The sequence below is a fragment of the Ovis aries genome, chromosome 3 (assembly GCF_016772045.2).
Source record: "Ovis aries strain OAR_USU_Benz2616 breed Rambouillet chromosome 3, ARS-UI_Ramb_v3.0, whole genome shotgun sequence".
NCBI lineage: Eukaryota > Metazoa > Chordata > Mammalia > Artiodactyla > Bovidae > Ovis > Ovis aries.
In genome coordinates, this window is record NC_056056.1 from 18,893,795 (window position 1) to 18,911,517 (window position 17,723).

The following is a 17,723-nucleotide window of genomic DNA, read 5'->3' on the forward strand; positions in this document are numbered from 1 at the left end:
CCGCCCACAGCCGGAAGCCCGGCGCCACGCGCGGCATGCCGGGAGCCCCGCGCTCGCTCCGCCCCGCGCCGGCGCGCCGCCGTCTTCCCGCCCCCACCCAGTCCCGTCGAGGGTTTTTCCGGCGCCGCCTCTGACGGGCCGTGCGACGTCCTGACTCGACCCAGTGGGGCTTCCCCTCTGTCCCCGGATGACCCCCGCCAGGGATGGAGTAGCTTACGAATGGGCCCTCAGAGGTGCATCCGGCTGCATCCCTCGGTCCCACCGCCTCTGTAAGCGATATCCGTCCGCTTTCAGTCGTGTCCGACTCTTCGCGACTCGATGGGCTGTAGTCCGCCAGGCTCTTCCGTTCATGGGGTTCTCCAGGCAAGAATATTGAAATGGGTTGCCGTTTCCTTCTCCAGGGGAATCTTCCCGACCCAGAGATGGAACCCGGGTCTCCCCGGGTTGCAGGTAGACTCTACGGTCTGAGCCACCAGGGAAGTCCATCTGTATAAGGATCCCTGGTTTCCCTGGTGGCTCAGGATCCGCCTGCCATGAGAGAGACCCGGGTTCGATCCCTGGGTCGAGAAGATTCCCCTGGAGAAGGGAATGGCTACCCGCTCCAGTATTCTAGCCTGGAGAATCCCATGGACAGAGGAGCCTGGCGGGACTGTAGTCCGTGAGGTCGCGAAGAGTCGGCCGGGACTGACTGAGCGACTTTCCTTTCACCCTTTTCACTAAGCGAGTTGTAGAACCCTGGGGTCCAGTGCGGACGAGGAGCCCCTGGCCGGGTGTGCTCGGGGTGATGACCCAGCAGCGAAGTGCTGGAGCGAATGAGGGACAACTCCCGGGAGCGGGAAACCCCCTGCGTCCGTCCCCTCGCCAGCTTCTGCGAGACCAGCCTCCCAGTTGCAAACGGGGTGTAGGTTGGCTTTCCGGGCCCCGTGTCCGACCAACCGCGTCTTAGGCCTCGGCCCGTTATAAGGAGAAAGGCTTTTTGCCGGGGGTGGGGGGTGGGGTGGGGGGTGGGTTAAGGACAGAAATAAACAGGTGCTTCCTTAATGCAGTTTTTCTTTGGCCCCGCTGTACGTAGAGGGTGTAAAAGAGTTCCAGAAACTATACGTTTGGACCTAACCCCTCCTGCATGTACAGGTTCTAGAATCGTCCAGCAAACTTCCTGAAATTCAACTTGGTGGTCACTTTTTACTTAGATTGGAGATTTGTCAAGACAGTTTGTGTCTTGGTTTGCAAATCGTTTGCATCATTTTAGCTCTAGTTTATAGTGTTCATGGTACTTAATAAAACATTCTAACAACGTTGGATATGAATTGCTGTTTTGGTTCAACTAACGTTTATACGTAGGACATAATACATTTTCCACGTAAGAATGAGAAACACAGCCTTTTCTCCATTATGAAATGGTAAATTGTTAGGAATGGAGTGTTATTCCTGTCTGGCCAAGTTTTAAGGCTGCTCCTAATAAGATACTCATACTGTGGTTTAAATTTAGGTTCACTGCGACATGCCTCAGTAAAATCTCAGCAGCTTTTCCCAACCGTTATTATCCATAGTTACTAGTTTTGTGCATTTTTGGCATAACTAAACCTGGTGTGATCATCTGAGGTGTAAAATGCCTTCATTAAACATACACATTGATGACACACCTAATCAAATAGTAAAGCAGAGGTACACCTCTGCCAATTGTATATAATTTTTAAAAGATGTATACCATATAAAATGAGTTGGGTACAGTTTTTGTACAGTAAGAATATATTTTCTAAGCATCCAGATACAATCCTCTCCAGCTTATAACTTTAACAGATCCTAGATTGCATTCTTTGTCTCCTACCCCAGCCCCTGTACTGTGCCCAGATCACAGTACTTAACTGTTTAATAAATGCCATTTTAAAATAGTAAAATTCCTATTTTCTTATTCATATCCAGAAGTCCCAGATTTTCAGACAAACTTTTCAGTAATTTTTCCCATTCACAAATCAGGATCCAAATTATATGATTTCCGGTTTGAAGTTTATCTTAAATTTATAAATTGTCCGTATAGTTAAGATACAAGAGCACCATGTGGGGGAGATAAAGAGCCAGAAGAACAGGGTAAGAGGGATGTACTGGATAGAACCAGAAGTCTGAGCCAGCTGTCTTCAAACTTTTATACTCATCCCCAAAAGAATTTTTTTTAAATATGTACATTTTTAAATCATAAATATAAGCAGTTACAAAGGATGAAATTTCCAGCATAATGTAGATACTAGCATTTAAAATTAAAGCTGTTAGGTTTAAATGTACCCAATGGAATATAAATACCTGACAGATTTGGAAGTCACTATCATAGCCAGCCTCCCAGATGGCCCTTAGTGGTCTCTGCTCCTTGATACTCAAACCCTTATATAGAATCATACCCCTTCCACACTAGACCAGGGTTGGTCTGTGTGACCAACAGCACATAAGTGATGGTATTACACTCCAAGAATTAGATTGTAAGAAACTGTGTCTTCCATCTCAGGTGTTCTCTTGCTTGCTTGCTCTCTCTCCTATCACTCACTAGGTGAAGACAGCTTTTGTGACATGAGAACATTCAGGAAGTCTATGGAGTAATTCATAGGAATACAGGTCAACAGCCCACAGATGACACCCGCCGAAGACTATCTGCCTCAACTTGGAAGTGAATCCTCCAGCCCTATGCTACCTTTCATTCAGACAATGGCATTCCCCCAACCCAACAGCTTGACTGCAACCTCACGAGGGAGCCAGCAACACCCACCCACCCACCTATTACCTGATTTTTGTCCATCAGAAACTGGGAAATAATAAATACTGGTTATTTTAAGTTTCTACATTAGGGGTAACTTGTTATACAGCCACTATTGCCCATTTGAAAAATAATGTGAGCAAGATGACTGGATCTAGATTCCTCTTCTTAACACCATAAGGGGTTCTTTTAATTTAGGATTTAATAAAGATATGTAAAAGATGACTTGAGATTTGCTGATCCTATGCTATAGAATGAAATATTTATCATTTACTTGCTGCAAGTGAACTTAAAATATTTCCAATTACTAAACACCTGTCACCACATGATTCTAGAGTTAACTACTAGATTCACACAAGCATTGGTACTGCTTTCATCTAAATGATCAGATATAGCTCTCTAGTTTTGGCTGAGTTTGGGAGCATTTTCTTCTTGTCATCCTTGCTGTGTTTCACTTATCAGCCACTATTTTTCCTATACCAATCCCATCAATCCTTATAGATATATAACATCTTCAACACTCATGTGAATTATTCCTACATCCGTATGCTTTTTTTTTTTTTTTTGGCCTGAATAAATCTGCCTGAAGTTAGCACCTGAAAAAGTATGAGTAAATCCACAAGTCTCCCTCAAAACAGACCCCTCTTATTGGAATATGACTATATACAAAGTCATGTACCAAGAACTATAGTTTCCAAGATTTTAGTTCAGAAATTTTAATGTATTTCAGATCCTTTTAGAAAGAAAGGGGGCTTCCTGGTAGCTCAGATGGCAGAGAATCTGCCTGCAATGCAGGAGACAGATTTGACCCCTGGGTTGAAAACATCCCCTGGAGAAGTGAATGGCTACCCACTCCAGAATTCTTGCCTGGAGAATTCCATGGACAGAAGAGTCCAGAAAGAAAAGTGAAAAAAATATATTATGCATGGAGCAAAGCACAGTATTTGAATATCTATGCTGATAAACAGATGATTCTTTGGGACTCTTTAATAAGACAAAATAATAATAACCAGCCCTCTTGAAACTGAATTATTTCCCCTCAAGCCTGAAAAGGAAACTAGTCATTTCATTGAAAAAGACACATGCATCCCATTATTCATTGCAGTACCATTTACATTAGCTAGAACATGGAAGCAACCTAGATGTCCATCAACAGATGGATAAAGAAGTTGTGGTACATATACACAATGCAAGATTACTCAGCCATAAAAAGGAACACCTTTGAGTCAGTTCTAATGAGATGGATAAACCTAGAACCTATTATACCGTGAAGTCAGTCAGAGGGAGAAATATTGTATTCTAACACATCTATACAGAATCTAGAAAAACGGTACTGAAGAATTTACTTACAGGGCAGCAATGGAGAAACAGACATAGAGAATAGAATTGCAACCATGGGGAGAGGGGAGGAGAGGGTGCGATGTATGGAAAGAGTAACATGGAAACTTACATTACCATATGTAAAATAGATTGCCAATGGGAATTTGCTGTATGGCTAAGAAACTCAAATGGGCTCTGTATCAACCTAGAGGGGTGGGATTGGGAAGTTCAAAATGGACGGGATATATGTATACCGATGGCTGATTCATGTTGAGGTTTGACAGAAAACAACATAACTCTGTAAAGCAATTATCCTTCAATAAAAAATTTTAAAACAAAGATAAAACTTGTAATCTACATTGCCTCTTAGGAGATGAACAGGAGGTGGGAGGGAGGATTTTCTCTACATATCCTTTGTAGCTTTGTAATATGTACCATGCTATGTACTACTATGCAAAACTTAAATCAATTTTTAAGGTAGTTTTACTACTATATTACTTAACAAGATGCAGTCATTGAGAATGAGGTTTCTGAAGAATGTCTCATGACTTGGAAAATTGGCACATATTAGATGAAAAAAGCAGAAAACTGAACTATGAACTACTTATACTTACCTCTTATTATTCCTTATGACTATATGCCTACCTGTATTTTCTAAATTGCAATGAAATCAGTTGGCATTTATTAAAAAGAAAAAAAAGGTTCATTTCTAAAATTTCAGTAACAATTTCTTTCTTTCCCTGTCTCCCTCATACACACACACACACTTTTTTATGTCTCTTTTTTACAGGCATCCTTGTCTTGTATCACAGAATGATTTGCAGAGGCTAATCTGGCTGCTGAGCAAAGCATATCCCTTACAAACTGTATACCATACAAAATATGGAGCTGTGGTTTTTTTCCTTCTTAAATCTCTCTTCTCTTTAGATCTCAGAGTAATTGAGCCGAGTAAATAACTGAACATAGAGAACACATTGGATAGAGAAAAAAAAAGTCAACTTGTGCTGGTTTGAAATCACCTCAGGTCTGAAGTGGCCAAAAGTCATTACCCTCAGGTTGACTGGCCCCAGAAAGAAGGCAAGCACCAGTTACCCTCCAGTTCTGCAGTGGCCGGAGGCCTTAATTGAAAACATGTTCTATTTTATCCTTTTTAGAAAAACAGAACTCAGGCGCTGAATGTTTAAAATATGCTAATTCTACTAGCATTTTAGGAAAATACCTCCGAAGTGGATGAAATCAGTATCTCAGAGATACCTGCACCCCCACATTCACTGCATGATTCATAGTAGCCAAGATTTGGAAACAACCTGTGTCCACTGGCAGACAAGTGGATAAGGAATATATGGTATATACATACAATGAGAGATTGAATATTCAGACATAAAAAGGAAGGAAATCTTGCCATTTGCAACAACATAGAGGAACCTGAAGGACATTATGCTAAATGAAATGTCAAGACACAAAAAGATAAACAGTATGATCTCATTTATATGTAAAATCATATAAAGGGTAAACTCAAGCAGAGAGTAGAAAAGTGGTTGCCACAATCTGGGGATGGAAGTGGTGGGGATGGGAGATCTGGTCAAAGGTACAAGCTTTCAGTTACAAAATGTGGGGATCTAAGGTACACTATGCTGACCATGGTTAAGGACACTGTTTTATACGCTTGAACTTTGCTCAGACAGAAGATCTGAAGTGTTCTCACCACACAAAAACAGTAACTATGGATACAGTAACCATCTTGATTGTGATAATCATCTCACAGTGAAAAGGTATATAATCTCTTCACTCAGCTTCCTCTGATGTTAGTATCTTACATAATCTAGGTATGTTTTATCAAAACTAGAAAACATCAGATTTCACAATTTTTAGAAGTAGGTGCCTTTTTAAGTCTTTTAAAAATTGTGATGAAATAGACGTGACATAAAATGTATCATTAGTGGCATTCAGTACATCCAGTGTTGTCTAACCATCACCACTATGTAATTCTAGAACATTTAAATCACCCTCAGAGAATCCCTAGACCCACTTAGTCATTCTTCACTACTCCCTTCTTCCAGCCCTTGATAACCACTAATAGGACTGCATAGTTTCTGTTCCAGGATTCAACCCAGGATACCACATTGTATTTAGTCACATGACTTTTTTATTCTTTAGGTCATAAAAAGTTGTTTCTAAAGAAGCACCATTAACATGCTTAGCTGGTGTTGATGGAAACCATCCAGCTCAGTCCCTCCCTCTCTCCTCTGTAGTCTAACAGCCTCTGAAGTGACTTTCTTGCCTCTGGTCTCAGATTGCACTTGGACGCAATGGCTCCTCGCGGCGTACTTCTTGCCTCTTTCAGTCTCTCCTCTGCTTGGTCCCACACTGCTGTCCACTGATGGTATCCTGCCTTTCTCCACAGGAGCACACATTCCTGAGGCAAGGACCCTGTTACCTTCCACATCAAGTAACACAGTCCTGCCCAGAAGGCTACTCCCATTAATCAAATTAGACAAGTTAATCGTTGTAATGGGTGGAATGGTGTCCCATAAAAAAGATGTCTGGAACTTTTTGGGGTACGTTCAATCCCTGGTGGGGGAACTAAGATGCCATATGCAATGAAACATAGTCAAAAGGTGAAAAAGAAAAAAAAACTAAAACAAAAATACTCCAGCTTAGTGACAAAGATGTGAATTTTAAACAAACAAGGCGATGTAGCTGTCATCTAGCTTGGTGATGTTTGGAAGCCTTTTTTGGCTATTATTGTTTTTAGCTGCAGCACTGTATCTCCAAAAGAAATCTTTCATAGAAACTTAATGTATAAAATAGATCAAAGCAGAGCATTTGGGATTGAAGTACTCCTAAAACATCTTCCTAGAATTCCTGGGCCTTCCTTAAGTTTACAGAAAGAGGGCCACTGATGTTCACAAAGTCCCAGAGCAAGTTAACAGCAGGAATGACAGCCCAGGGCTCTGATCTCCAGTCCACAACTTTGTCCCCAAAACCATGGTAACTTTTTGGTTACACAGTGGAGGGTTATAGGATTTTAGTTCCCCAACCAGGAAGGGCACCTCTGCCCCCTGCACTGGGAGTCCAATATTCTAAACACCAGACCTCCAGGGAAATCCCTCTTTTTCTTTTTCCTAATTTTTTTTGGGGGGGAGGCGGAGGGCGCTAAGTATAGTTGATTTGACTCCCCTGGTGGCTCAGAAGGTAGAGCATCTGCCTACAATGCAGGAGGATCTGGGTTCAATCCCTGGGTCAGGAAGATCTCCTGGAGAAGGAAATGGCTACCCACTCCAGTATTCTTGTCTGGAAAATCCCATGGATGGAGGAGCCTGGTAGGCTACAGTCCATGGGGTTGCAAAGAGTCAGAAACGACTGAGCAACTTCACTTTCACTTTTCATAGTTGATATACAATGTTGTGCCAGTTTTACATTGTGGAAACTCCTTAGGCAACTGAAAGTGGGCCCCAGCTAAGACAGGCCATTTTCTGATTTCCATCTGACTCAAGAATGTACAGTACAACAGTTGATAGTAACAGGATCATGCACCCAGCAGAATACACAAAAAAAACAGCTGGAAGACCCGTATTCCACCGTCATCTCCAATGCCTCTGTAACAGTCACTTAAGTTGAGCACTTAATGCAAAATTCAAACAAACAAGACATCTATTTTGAGAGACTGAGAAGGTATGATGCTCTCTTTACAGTTAAGGGCTCTCTGCTTCTGGAGAGTTATAGGAATATTTGCCCTTGAGTTTTCTTGAGAAAGACAGGGAGGGCAGCCTAATCTTTTATTCTGGTTTAACCTGTAAAGAACTAAGGAGAAAGATATTCAGTCGCTCAGTCATATCCAACTCTTTGTGACCCCATGAACTACAGCATGCCAGGCCTCCCTGTCACCACCAACTCCCGGAGCTTGCTCAAATTCATGTCCATCAAGTCTGTGATGCCATCCAACCATCTCATCCTTTGACGTCCTCTTCTCCTGCCTTCAATCTTTCCCAGCATCAGGGTCTTTTCAAATGAATCACTTCTTCGCATCAGGTGGCCCAAGTACTGGAGTTTCAGCCTCAGCATCAGTCCTTCCAATGAACACCCAGGACTGATCTCCTTTAGGACTGACTGGTTGGATCTCCTTGCAGTCCAAGGGACTCTCAAGAGTCTTCTCCAACATCACAGTTCAAAAATATCAATTCTTTGGCACTCAGCTTTCTTTATAGTCCAACTCTTAACATCCATACATGACTACTGGAAAGACCATAGCCTTGACTAGACAGACCTTTGTTGGCAAAGTAATATCTCTGCTTTCTAATATGCTGTCTAGATTAGTCATAACTTTTCTTCCAAGGAGCAAGTGTCTTTTAATTTCATGGCTGCAGTCACCATCTGCAGTGATTTTGAAGCCTAAAAAAATAAAGTCTGTCACTGTTTCCCCATCTATCTGCCATGAAGTGATGGGACTGGATGCCATGATCTTCGTTTTCTGAATGTTGAGTTTTAAGCCAACTTTTTCACTCTTCTCTTTCACTTTCATCAAGAGGCTCTTTAGTTCTTCGCTTTCTGCCATAAGGGTGGTGTCATCTGCGTATCTGAGGTTATTGGTATTTCTTCTGGCAATCTTGATTCCAGCTTGTGCTTCATCCAACCCGGCATTTTGTATGATGTACTCTGCATATAAGTTAAATAAGCAGGGTGACAATATACAGCCTTGACGTTCTCCTTTCCCTTAGCACACTCATTTCTGCTAAGTACTACCTCTCCAGAGTCATCAGGAGTCTTCTGCACTTTAAACTGAATAAGTTAGCAATGAGTTTTCTCTAGCTATAGCTGAGTGAAACAAGATTTTGAAGGAAGAATAGGAATTTGCTAGGCAGAAAGGGAAGGGTTGGATGTTCTAGACATAAAGAACAAAATTTACAAAGATACACAAGCACGGTCCTTGATGTGCTGTGTTATGAAGCACACGGCACAATCACAGGTTTCTTGCCAGGAAAGCTGAATGTGACCCTCGTAAAGCCTCTTGAGCTAACTTCCACTTACAGGAGATGTGGATGAGGGCAGAGAAAAACCAGCTACATAAAACTACAAGCAGCAAAGGGAGATATGGATAGAATGGAGGGACCTGCTACGTAAAACCACAGGAAGCAAGAGACAAGTCCAAAATGGGGACATCTAACAGAACCTGACTTCAGCACAAGATGACGCTCCCACCCCTCAAAAAAGAGAAGCGTGTTCTGCATTAAGAAAGATAAGACCCCCTGCAAACAAACACAATTTGTAGACCCTTTTTGAACCTAGACGGCAACAAATCACTAGGAATATTTTTTGAGACAACTGAAATATAAATATGAACTGAATAATAAATGATGCGAAACAATGAATGTAGTTTTGTTAGGTGTGATCATTGTTATTATGAAAGGAAATACTATGTTTCTTAAGAGATATACACTTAAATTTGTATAGTGAAAAGACATAATGCCTGTTATTTGCTTTAAAACACTTAAGAGAAATAATTTTATTTAATAATAAAGAATTAAAGCAAAATGGGGATGACAGAGGACAAGATGGTTGGATGGCATCACTGACTCAATGATCACTGAGCAAGTTTCAGGAGATGGTGAAGGACAGAGAAGTCTGGTGTGCAGCAGTCCATGGGGTCACAACTGAACAACAAAAGCAAAATGATATAGCAACGTGAAACACTAAGGTAGACATCTGTTAGGTTCCTACTACTGCCTGGATCAGGCCCTTGTCTGTTCTGTTCACCTGTCATAATGCATGGCATATCATCATCAGATGTTAATAGTTACTACACACAGGAGGTGTAAATTACTGCACTGACTCCTCTAAAAATCCTTTGAAACATTATCCCTATTCTACTTTATTTTCCAGCATTATTCCCAAGGTCACATGGCTACAAAGTGGTGGAGGCAAGATTCAAATCCAGAGTCATCTTTTACTTCCTTCACAACAAGCAACTATAGGAAATCTGGCATAACTTCAGGTGTGATCCATATCAGCAGGTGGTACCAAAAGATCCTAGACAGCATGGGCTTTTTACATCACCCTCCTTTCCCCACATCTCTCCACACTGCTCTCCTCCCACTCCGAAATGCAGACACACCACACACATTTCATCCACTGGGACTGACTGAGCTGTTGCATGGAACAGGCACTGTGTTTTGGTATGTCTGGTGCTTCATATGTTCATTATGCATGTCTCATCAGATTACAAACCTGACATGAGTGAGGCCAGCTCTGTATGTCTTCAGAGCCTTTGTTGCCAAATACAGGATTGGAAATACACTAGGTCAGCAACAACTTGAATCACTTCTTTGAAACATTATTCCTTTCATTATCTGATCTAGTAGAAGTTTAAGCAAAATTTGCAGAGCTAAACTCAGAATACCTGTTACCCTGCAAGAAACACTTGTGGTTTGGTCTGAAATTAGCATTCTAATCGATAGCTATGGCCCTGCACCTTACAAGCAAATGAAATACGTCAACACAACAGTAACTGCCTACATACTACTTTTCCCATTTTATCTTTGACAGAGAAAGCTCATTCAAACTTTACTTTTGCCTTGAATCAACAATTTAAGAACTAGAGAGAATAACAGAATAAACACAGAAGGAACTCAACTGCTCTACCCCGCAAGAAAAATATCGGGCCTCTAGTTTGACTCTCGTGACCCACAGAGCCACTGATCAGCTCACATGAGGCCCTAACAAATTTCTAGGCTTCCGGCCCATGGTTGAGATGTTATACATCCCTGGCTTCCTGCCTCAATCCCCCAACACCCTGCCTCAATCCCCCAACACTGATCTCCCATTAATTCTGAACATAGACCGCTAACCGCATGTCCACCACCCAGATAGATCCTCGTTACCTAACACCTTCAGGATCAGTTCTAAGTCACCCTCTCAGCAGCCTGTCAAATCACACAATCTGCTTGCTCAGTTACTAGGCTATAACTGCATTTTTACTTTAATACAAAAACCATTAACATGGGTATGACTGCGAGGGTCGAGGCAGAGTGAAACAGAACCTCCTGTGCTCGTCTGCCTATCAACCCAACAATCTCAGTTGCTGAGAGGAAGGCCCTCATTCATTAGCCTCAGGTGGGCACAACTCTCAAGTGTGCTGCTAGATTCGAAAGTGACTCCTTTTTATTCCCCTGCTGTGAAAATCACCTGACCTTTTACTTTGGCCTTATTGTCCACGCTTCCGTAAAGCCATGGTTTCCTAAGAACCAAATCCTGAGCATCACCATCAGCATGGCCTGGGAACTTGTTAGAAAGGCACATTATCTATGGGCCCTACCTCAAACCTACTGAATCAAAAACTGTTGCAGTAAGCCCTTCAGGTGATCACGATGCATGCTAAAGTTCGATAATTATGGCCTTGTGGCACTACAATCACTTAACCACAGTTAACTCTTGAGAAACAAAGGCATTTCTTCTTGGTACTTGTTCTCTGGGTCTTTATTCTCTACCTATTTCAACAAAATGACCTTTCCCCATCTGTTCCATCAGAGAATGCTAATTAGAAGCAAAACCAATGCTTAATAATTTTTTTTTAATTTGCATTCCCAAGTTACATTGTCATTTTCTTTTTGTGTCTACCACGTCCTTGAAAATCTAGAGCAATAGGTCTGCTCCAAGTGGGGTTGGTTTTCTCTTCCACAAGACTGGTTTCACCTCATTAGAACTTTTCAATTCTCAAATCAGGCTGTCCTGCTACTGTATCAAAGTAGTCCTCATCTATGCATCCCACAAATATTTACACCTAGAAATACTTTCATGTACTGGCTCAAAGGCAGGGAAGGTGTCTATCTTTCATAGGCAAGAAAACTGAAGCTGAGAGATGAGGCCTACAACTAAAAAAGTAGCAAAGCTGCAAATTAAACGAGTGAATAAAAGAATGACCATGTAAGCTAGATCTCTTTCTGACAGATTACATGTCTCTCACATGAATCAACAAGTAACCTTGCCCCACTTATGCTCCTAGCTCCTAGGTGGTGGTATTGCTTCAGTCTCAGAAAACAACAGTCTTCAGAAATCTTTCCAGTGAATCCTCCAAGGTTCTAAATTCCAGAACAGCTGAAAGAACACCACCTGTTACAGAGAATGGCTCTGTTTAGATGCTCAGGGCCATGTCTAAAGACCTACAGGTCTCAGCACTAATTCCAAATGGGCAAAAAACCTGGCAACACCAGCAGAAAATGAGAAACAAGTAGTCTGATCTCCTTCATGGGCCAAGTGTGGAGTGGCACTCACAAAATGAGCTATCTTTTTCAATAAATGTCAATTCCTCATGTATACACACGTCCTCAGAAATGAGGTTAACCTGAGCCTCACTGAGTGGGTTTAGCTCCCCTATATTTCCATAGTGGAAAAAAAAAACCAATAAGTTTTCTTATTATATTCTAAGTTAAACTGGTTTTCAACAAACCTTTTCTGGTTTTCTGCTGCCACAGAATGAAAAACTGTGATATACAGTATATACAGGCAAATTTCTACTATTAATAACTACATCAGGGCATTTCCCAATAGCCTAGGCGACAGTGGACACTAACCTCAGGGGCACAGAAAATCACAGCCAGGAGCAAAGTGAATACCCGAGAGAGAGAGAGAGAGAGACAGAGAGAGAGAGAGAGAGAGAGAGAACTAATCAGTGTGCCACAGCACAGCATCCCAAACACATCAGTCTACAGTATATAAGTTCATTTGTCTAAATTAGCAAGGAAATTCCTAAGTCTTTAGTTCAACTTACAGTCATTACACAACTTTTTTGATAGGTACTTGGATAAGAACCTCAGATACTCCTCACAGAACTGTATTTCAGCTCAACTAAAAGAACTTAAGAGCCTAGAGTAGTAAGCCCTATTGTACTGATTTTTACTTGGGACTCAACCCAGTTTCAAATCCATTTAATAATTCATGTCTCATGAAACCCCTTAATAAGCCTCTTTGCTAGTGGTTAAGTACCTCCTCGATGGTCTTAGGCCAAGGCTGCAATATGTTGCAGAATCAGTGTCTGAGGACAACAAAAAGACAAAAGAATTAATCTTTACAGAATCCCTCCAGCAAATGGAATAAAAGTATCACTCTCAAAAGGAATCTCCTTTTTTTTCTTTAAAAGGGCATCAAGGGACTCACTACTCAGCACAGTCTAAAGTAGAAAGTGCACCATTATCACAATACTGTTTAGTGGAAGGGACCCAGCAGTGCCACCATTAAAACTCTGACACCATTAACCACAGTAAAACTATGAGCAACTTGCAATCCTAGGACATGAATCTTGTCAAGAAACCTTTAAGCTCATCTAGAAGAAACCGTTCTTAAATTCACTTGAAATCAATTTTACATCACAACCCACTGTTCACATAAATTGAAAATGATTTCACAAACTATTACCCTTATTAACATGCCCCTATTTCTATTAAAAAAAAAAAAGGGGAGGGGCTGGCTGTGACCCACTAGGTTTCCACTGTCCACTAATTGGTCATATCTAAAGTTTAAAAAAACTATCCCAGTTTTAATCTCAAAGAAGGGCAACATTAACACAGTAGCAAGTATACCAACTTTCAGGTAGATTACCCAAGTTTGAATCCTGATATGAATACTCACTTAGCTATGAGACTCAAGTCCTAGAGCATGTCATTAGCTTCTGTGCCTCAGTTTCCTCATTCAAAAATCAGGAGAGAAATCTATCCCCCAAATTTTATGAAACTGAGTTGAATTTGTAAAGATACTTAAAAACATAACCCGTGAAGATGAGTAAGTCCGGCTCTCAGTACGGTCACCCAAGATTACATGCAACTGCCAGTGGGGACCCTGGGATAGAACCCTGCCAATGGCCTTACTGCCACACTACAGCATTAGATATATGATTAACATTGATTATACAAGGGCCTTCAATGTGAACCACACGAAATGCTTGGTAATAAACATTATTTTTTCCCTTACTTTCTGAAAATCACACCTTTTAAAAAGACTTATAAGAGAAATATAAACTAAAGCCTTCAATTTCTAAATCTGAATGGCAGAAGAAACAATCTTCATTGAAAATTCTTTTCACTTTACACAGTAGAGAACTACTGTGAATCTGGAGCTATTTTCACCTGTTTTTGTCTACTTTGGTATAGTTTCAGGTCAGACATTAGCTGGGATCTTGGGAAAGTCAGTTGATTTTTTTGGACTTGTTTCCATAACCATGGGTTAGGTTCAGAATGTCCTAATATTGAGCTGGTTTTAAGGTTTCCCTCAAAGATAACAAATTCTCCAAATATGGGAGAAAAGAAACTAATTCTACTTATCTGCCACAGTAAACAAGTAGAAGCACCCACAGCTGGCAACAGTGGCACAGAAATGAATTTGGTCTGATTTCAAACTATAGTTCTGCCATTTAAGACACATAACTTTGGACAAATAATTTCATTTTTTTCTGATCAGATGTCCTATTGGTCAAAGGGAAATTTATTTGGCAGGGCAGCTGAGAGGATTAAATATGAAGGTACATGACCCTGCACCAGAATGATTTCAATCAATGCAGATCCCCCGTAACTAAAACAAAAGGGCCAGACCATTTATGGCCATGCTCAAGGTGCTATAAACTGACGATGGTTCAGTCTCCAGCTTCTCCCCTTGACTATTTATTATTACTTACTCCCTTTAAGCATCAGGTCTGAGGCTTTTGTAAGTAAATGTGGCTAAGCAGTAAGTGGCAAGTCTGCTGTGAACTGGACTTCATGATGGTCGGGACTCATCTTCAGGTACTACAGGTTTCTTAAGCACCTGTTGAATGGACCAAAAACATTATTGTGGCAGGTTGTTTATATTGATACTTAACTGTGATGGCCTCAAAACTCAACAGCATGTATATGATATTCATACATGGTTAACTGTCCTCTTGCAAAGCTGCTAAAACACAAATTATACAAGGGAAGATGATACATGGCAGAATAAAACAGACAACATAATTGCCTTAATCACTGTGAAGTAGATGTCTTCCTAAACCATAAGAATGAAGAGTTTAAGTGTTAGGCTTGTATGTATCAGACGACACCTATCTATAATCAGTACAAATAAAACCTGGCTCATATTAGTAGCTTAACAAAAATTATCAATTTGTTTTCAAGGCAAACCATTCAATATCACCGTAATCCAAGTCTATGCCCCGACCAGTTATGCTGAAGAAGCTGAAGTAGAATGGTTCTATGAAGCCCTACAAGACCTTCTAGAACTAATGCCCAAAAAAGATGTCCTTTCCATTATGGGGGACTAGAATGCAAAAGTCGGAAGTCAAGAAATACCTGGAAGAACAGGCAAATTTGCCCTTGGAGTACAGAATGAAGCAAAGCAAAGGCTAATAAAGAGTTTTGACAAGAGAACGCACTGGTCATAGCAAACACCCTCTTCCAGCAACGCAAGAGAAGAATCTACACATGGACATCACCAGATGGTCAATACCGAAATCAGACTGATTATATTGTTTGCAGCCAAAGATGGAGCTCTACACAGTCAGCAAAAACAAGACCGGAAGCTGACTGTGGCTCAGATCATGAACTCCTGATTGCCAAATTCAGACTAAAATTGAAGAAAGTAGGGGAAACCACTAGACCATTCACGTATGACCTAAATCAAATCCCTTACAATTATACAGTGGAAGTAAGAAATAGAGTCAAGGGATTAGATCTGATAAGAATAACTGAAGAACTATGGACAGAGGTTCGTGACATTGTATAGGAGGCAGTTATCAAGATCATTCCCAAGAAAAAGAAATGCAAAAAGGCAAAATGGGCTGTCTGAGGAGGCCTTACAAATAGCTATGAAAAGAAGAAAAGCCAAAAGGCAAAAGAAAAGAAAGATAGACCCATTTGAATGCAGAGTTCCAAAGAATAGCAAGGAGAGGTAAGAAAGCCTTCCTCAGTGATCAGTGCAAATAGAGGAAAATAATAGAATGGGAAAGACTGGAGATCTCTGTAAGAAAATCTGAGATACCAAGAGAATTTTTCATGCAAAGATGAGCACAATGAAGGACAGAAATGGTATGGACCTAACTGAAGCAGAAGATATAAACAAGAGGTGGCAAGAATACACAGAACTATACAAAAAACATCTTCACGACCCAGATAATCACAATGGTGTGATCACTCACCTAGAGCCAGACATCCTGGAATGTGAAGTCAAGTGGGCCTTAGGAAGCATCACTACGAACAAAGCTAGTGGAGGTGATGCAATTCTTGCTGAGCTATTTCAAATCCTGAAAGATGATGCTGTGAAAGTGTTGCACTCAATATGTCAGCAAATGTGGAAAACTCAGCAGTGGCCACAGGACTGGAAAAGGCCAGTTTTCATTCCAATCCCAAAGAAAGGCAATGCCAAAGAATGCTCAAACTACCGCACAATTGCACTCATCTCACACGCTAGTAAAGTAATGCTCAAAATTCTCCAAGTCAGGCTTCAACAGTATGTGAACTGTGAACTTCCAGTTGTTCAAGCTGGATTTAGAAAAGGCAGAGGAATCAGTGATTAAATTGCCAACACCTGTTGGATCATCAAAAAAGGAAGAGAGTTCCAGAAAAATGTCTAATTCTGCTTTTGACTATGCCAAAGACTTTGTGTGGATCACTACAACTGTGGAAAATTCTGAAAGAGATACGAATACCAGACCACCTGACCTGCCTCTTGAGAAACCTGTATGGAAGTCAAGAAGCAACACAACTGGACGTGGAATAGACTGGTTCCAAATCTGGAAATGAGTACATCAAGGCTGTACTTTGTCACCCTGTTTATTTAACTTATATGCAGAGTACATCATGAGAAATGCTGGGTAGGATGAAGCACAAGCTGGACTCAAGATTGCCAGAAATATCAATAACCTCAGATATGCAGATGAAACCCTTATGGCAGAAAGCAAAGAACTAAAGAACCTCTTGACGAAAATGAAAGAGGAGAGTGAAAAAGTTGGCTTAAAGCTTAACATTCAGAAAACTAAGATCATGGCATCCAGTCCCATCACTTCATGGCAGATAGATGGGGAAACAGTGACAGACTTTATTTTCGGGGGCTCCAAAACTACTGCAGATGGTGACTGCACACGTGAAATTAAAAGACGCTCGCTCCTTAGAAGAAAAGGTATGACCAACCTAGACAGCATATTAAAAAGCCAAGACATTACGTTGGTCCATCTGGTTAAAGCTATGGTTCTCCCAGTAGTCATGTATAGATGTGAGAGCTGGACTATAAAGAAAGCTGAGCGCCAAAGAATTGATATTTTTGAACTGTGGTGTTGGAGAAGATTCTTGAGGGTCCCTTGGACTGCAAGATCCAACCAATCCATCCTAAAAGAAATCAGTCCTGGGTGTTCATTGGAAGGACTGATGTTGAAGCTGAAACTCAATATTTTGGCTATCTGACGCAAAGAGCTGACTCATTCGAAAAGACCCTAATGTTGGGGAAGATTGAAGGCAGGAGAAGGGGACGACAGAGGATGAGATGGTTGGATGGCATCACTGACTCTATGGACAGGAGTCTGAGTAAACTCCGGGAGTTGGTGACGGACAGGGAAGCCTTGTGTGCTTGCAGTCCATGGGGTTGCAAAGAGTTGGACATGACTGTGCTACTGAACTGATCACATTTGTGCCTAAAACAGGCCCTAAAATAT

The 17,723-nt window shown here is 41.2% G+C and overlaps 1 long non-coding RNA gene across 1 annotated transcript; it reads left to right on the plus strand.

Moving 5' to 3' along the window:
• Positions 1–142: 142 nt before the first annotated feature.
• Positions 143–4,409, plus strand: LOC114113889 (uncharacterized). Its single transcript, XR_003588628.3, has 2 exons — positions 143–269; positions 2,540–4,409. It is a non-coding gene; the product is annotated as an uncharacterized LOC114113889 (long non-coding RNA).
• Positions 4,410–17,723: the final 13,314 nt, after the last annotated feature.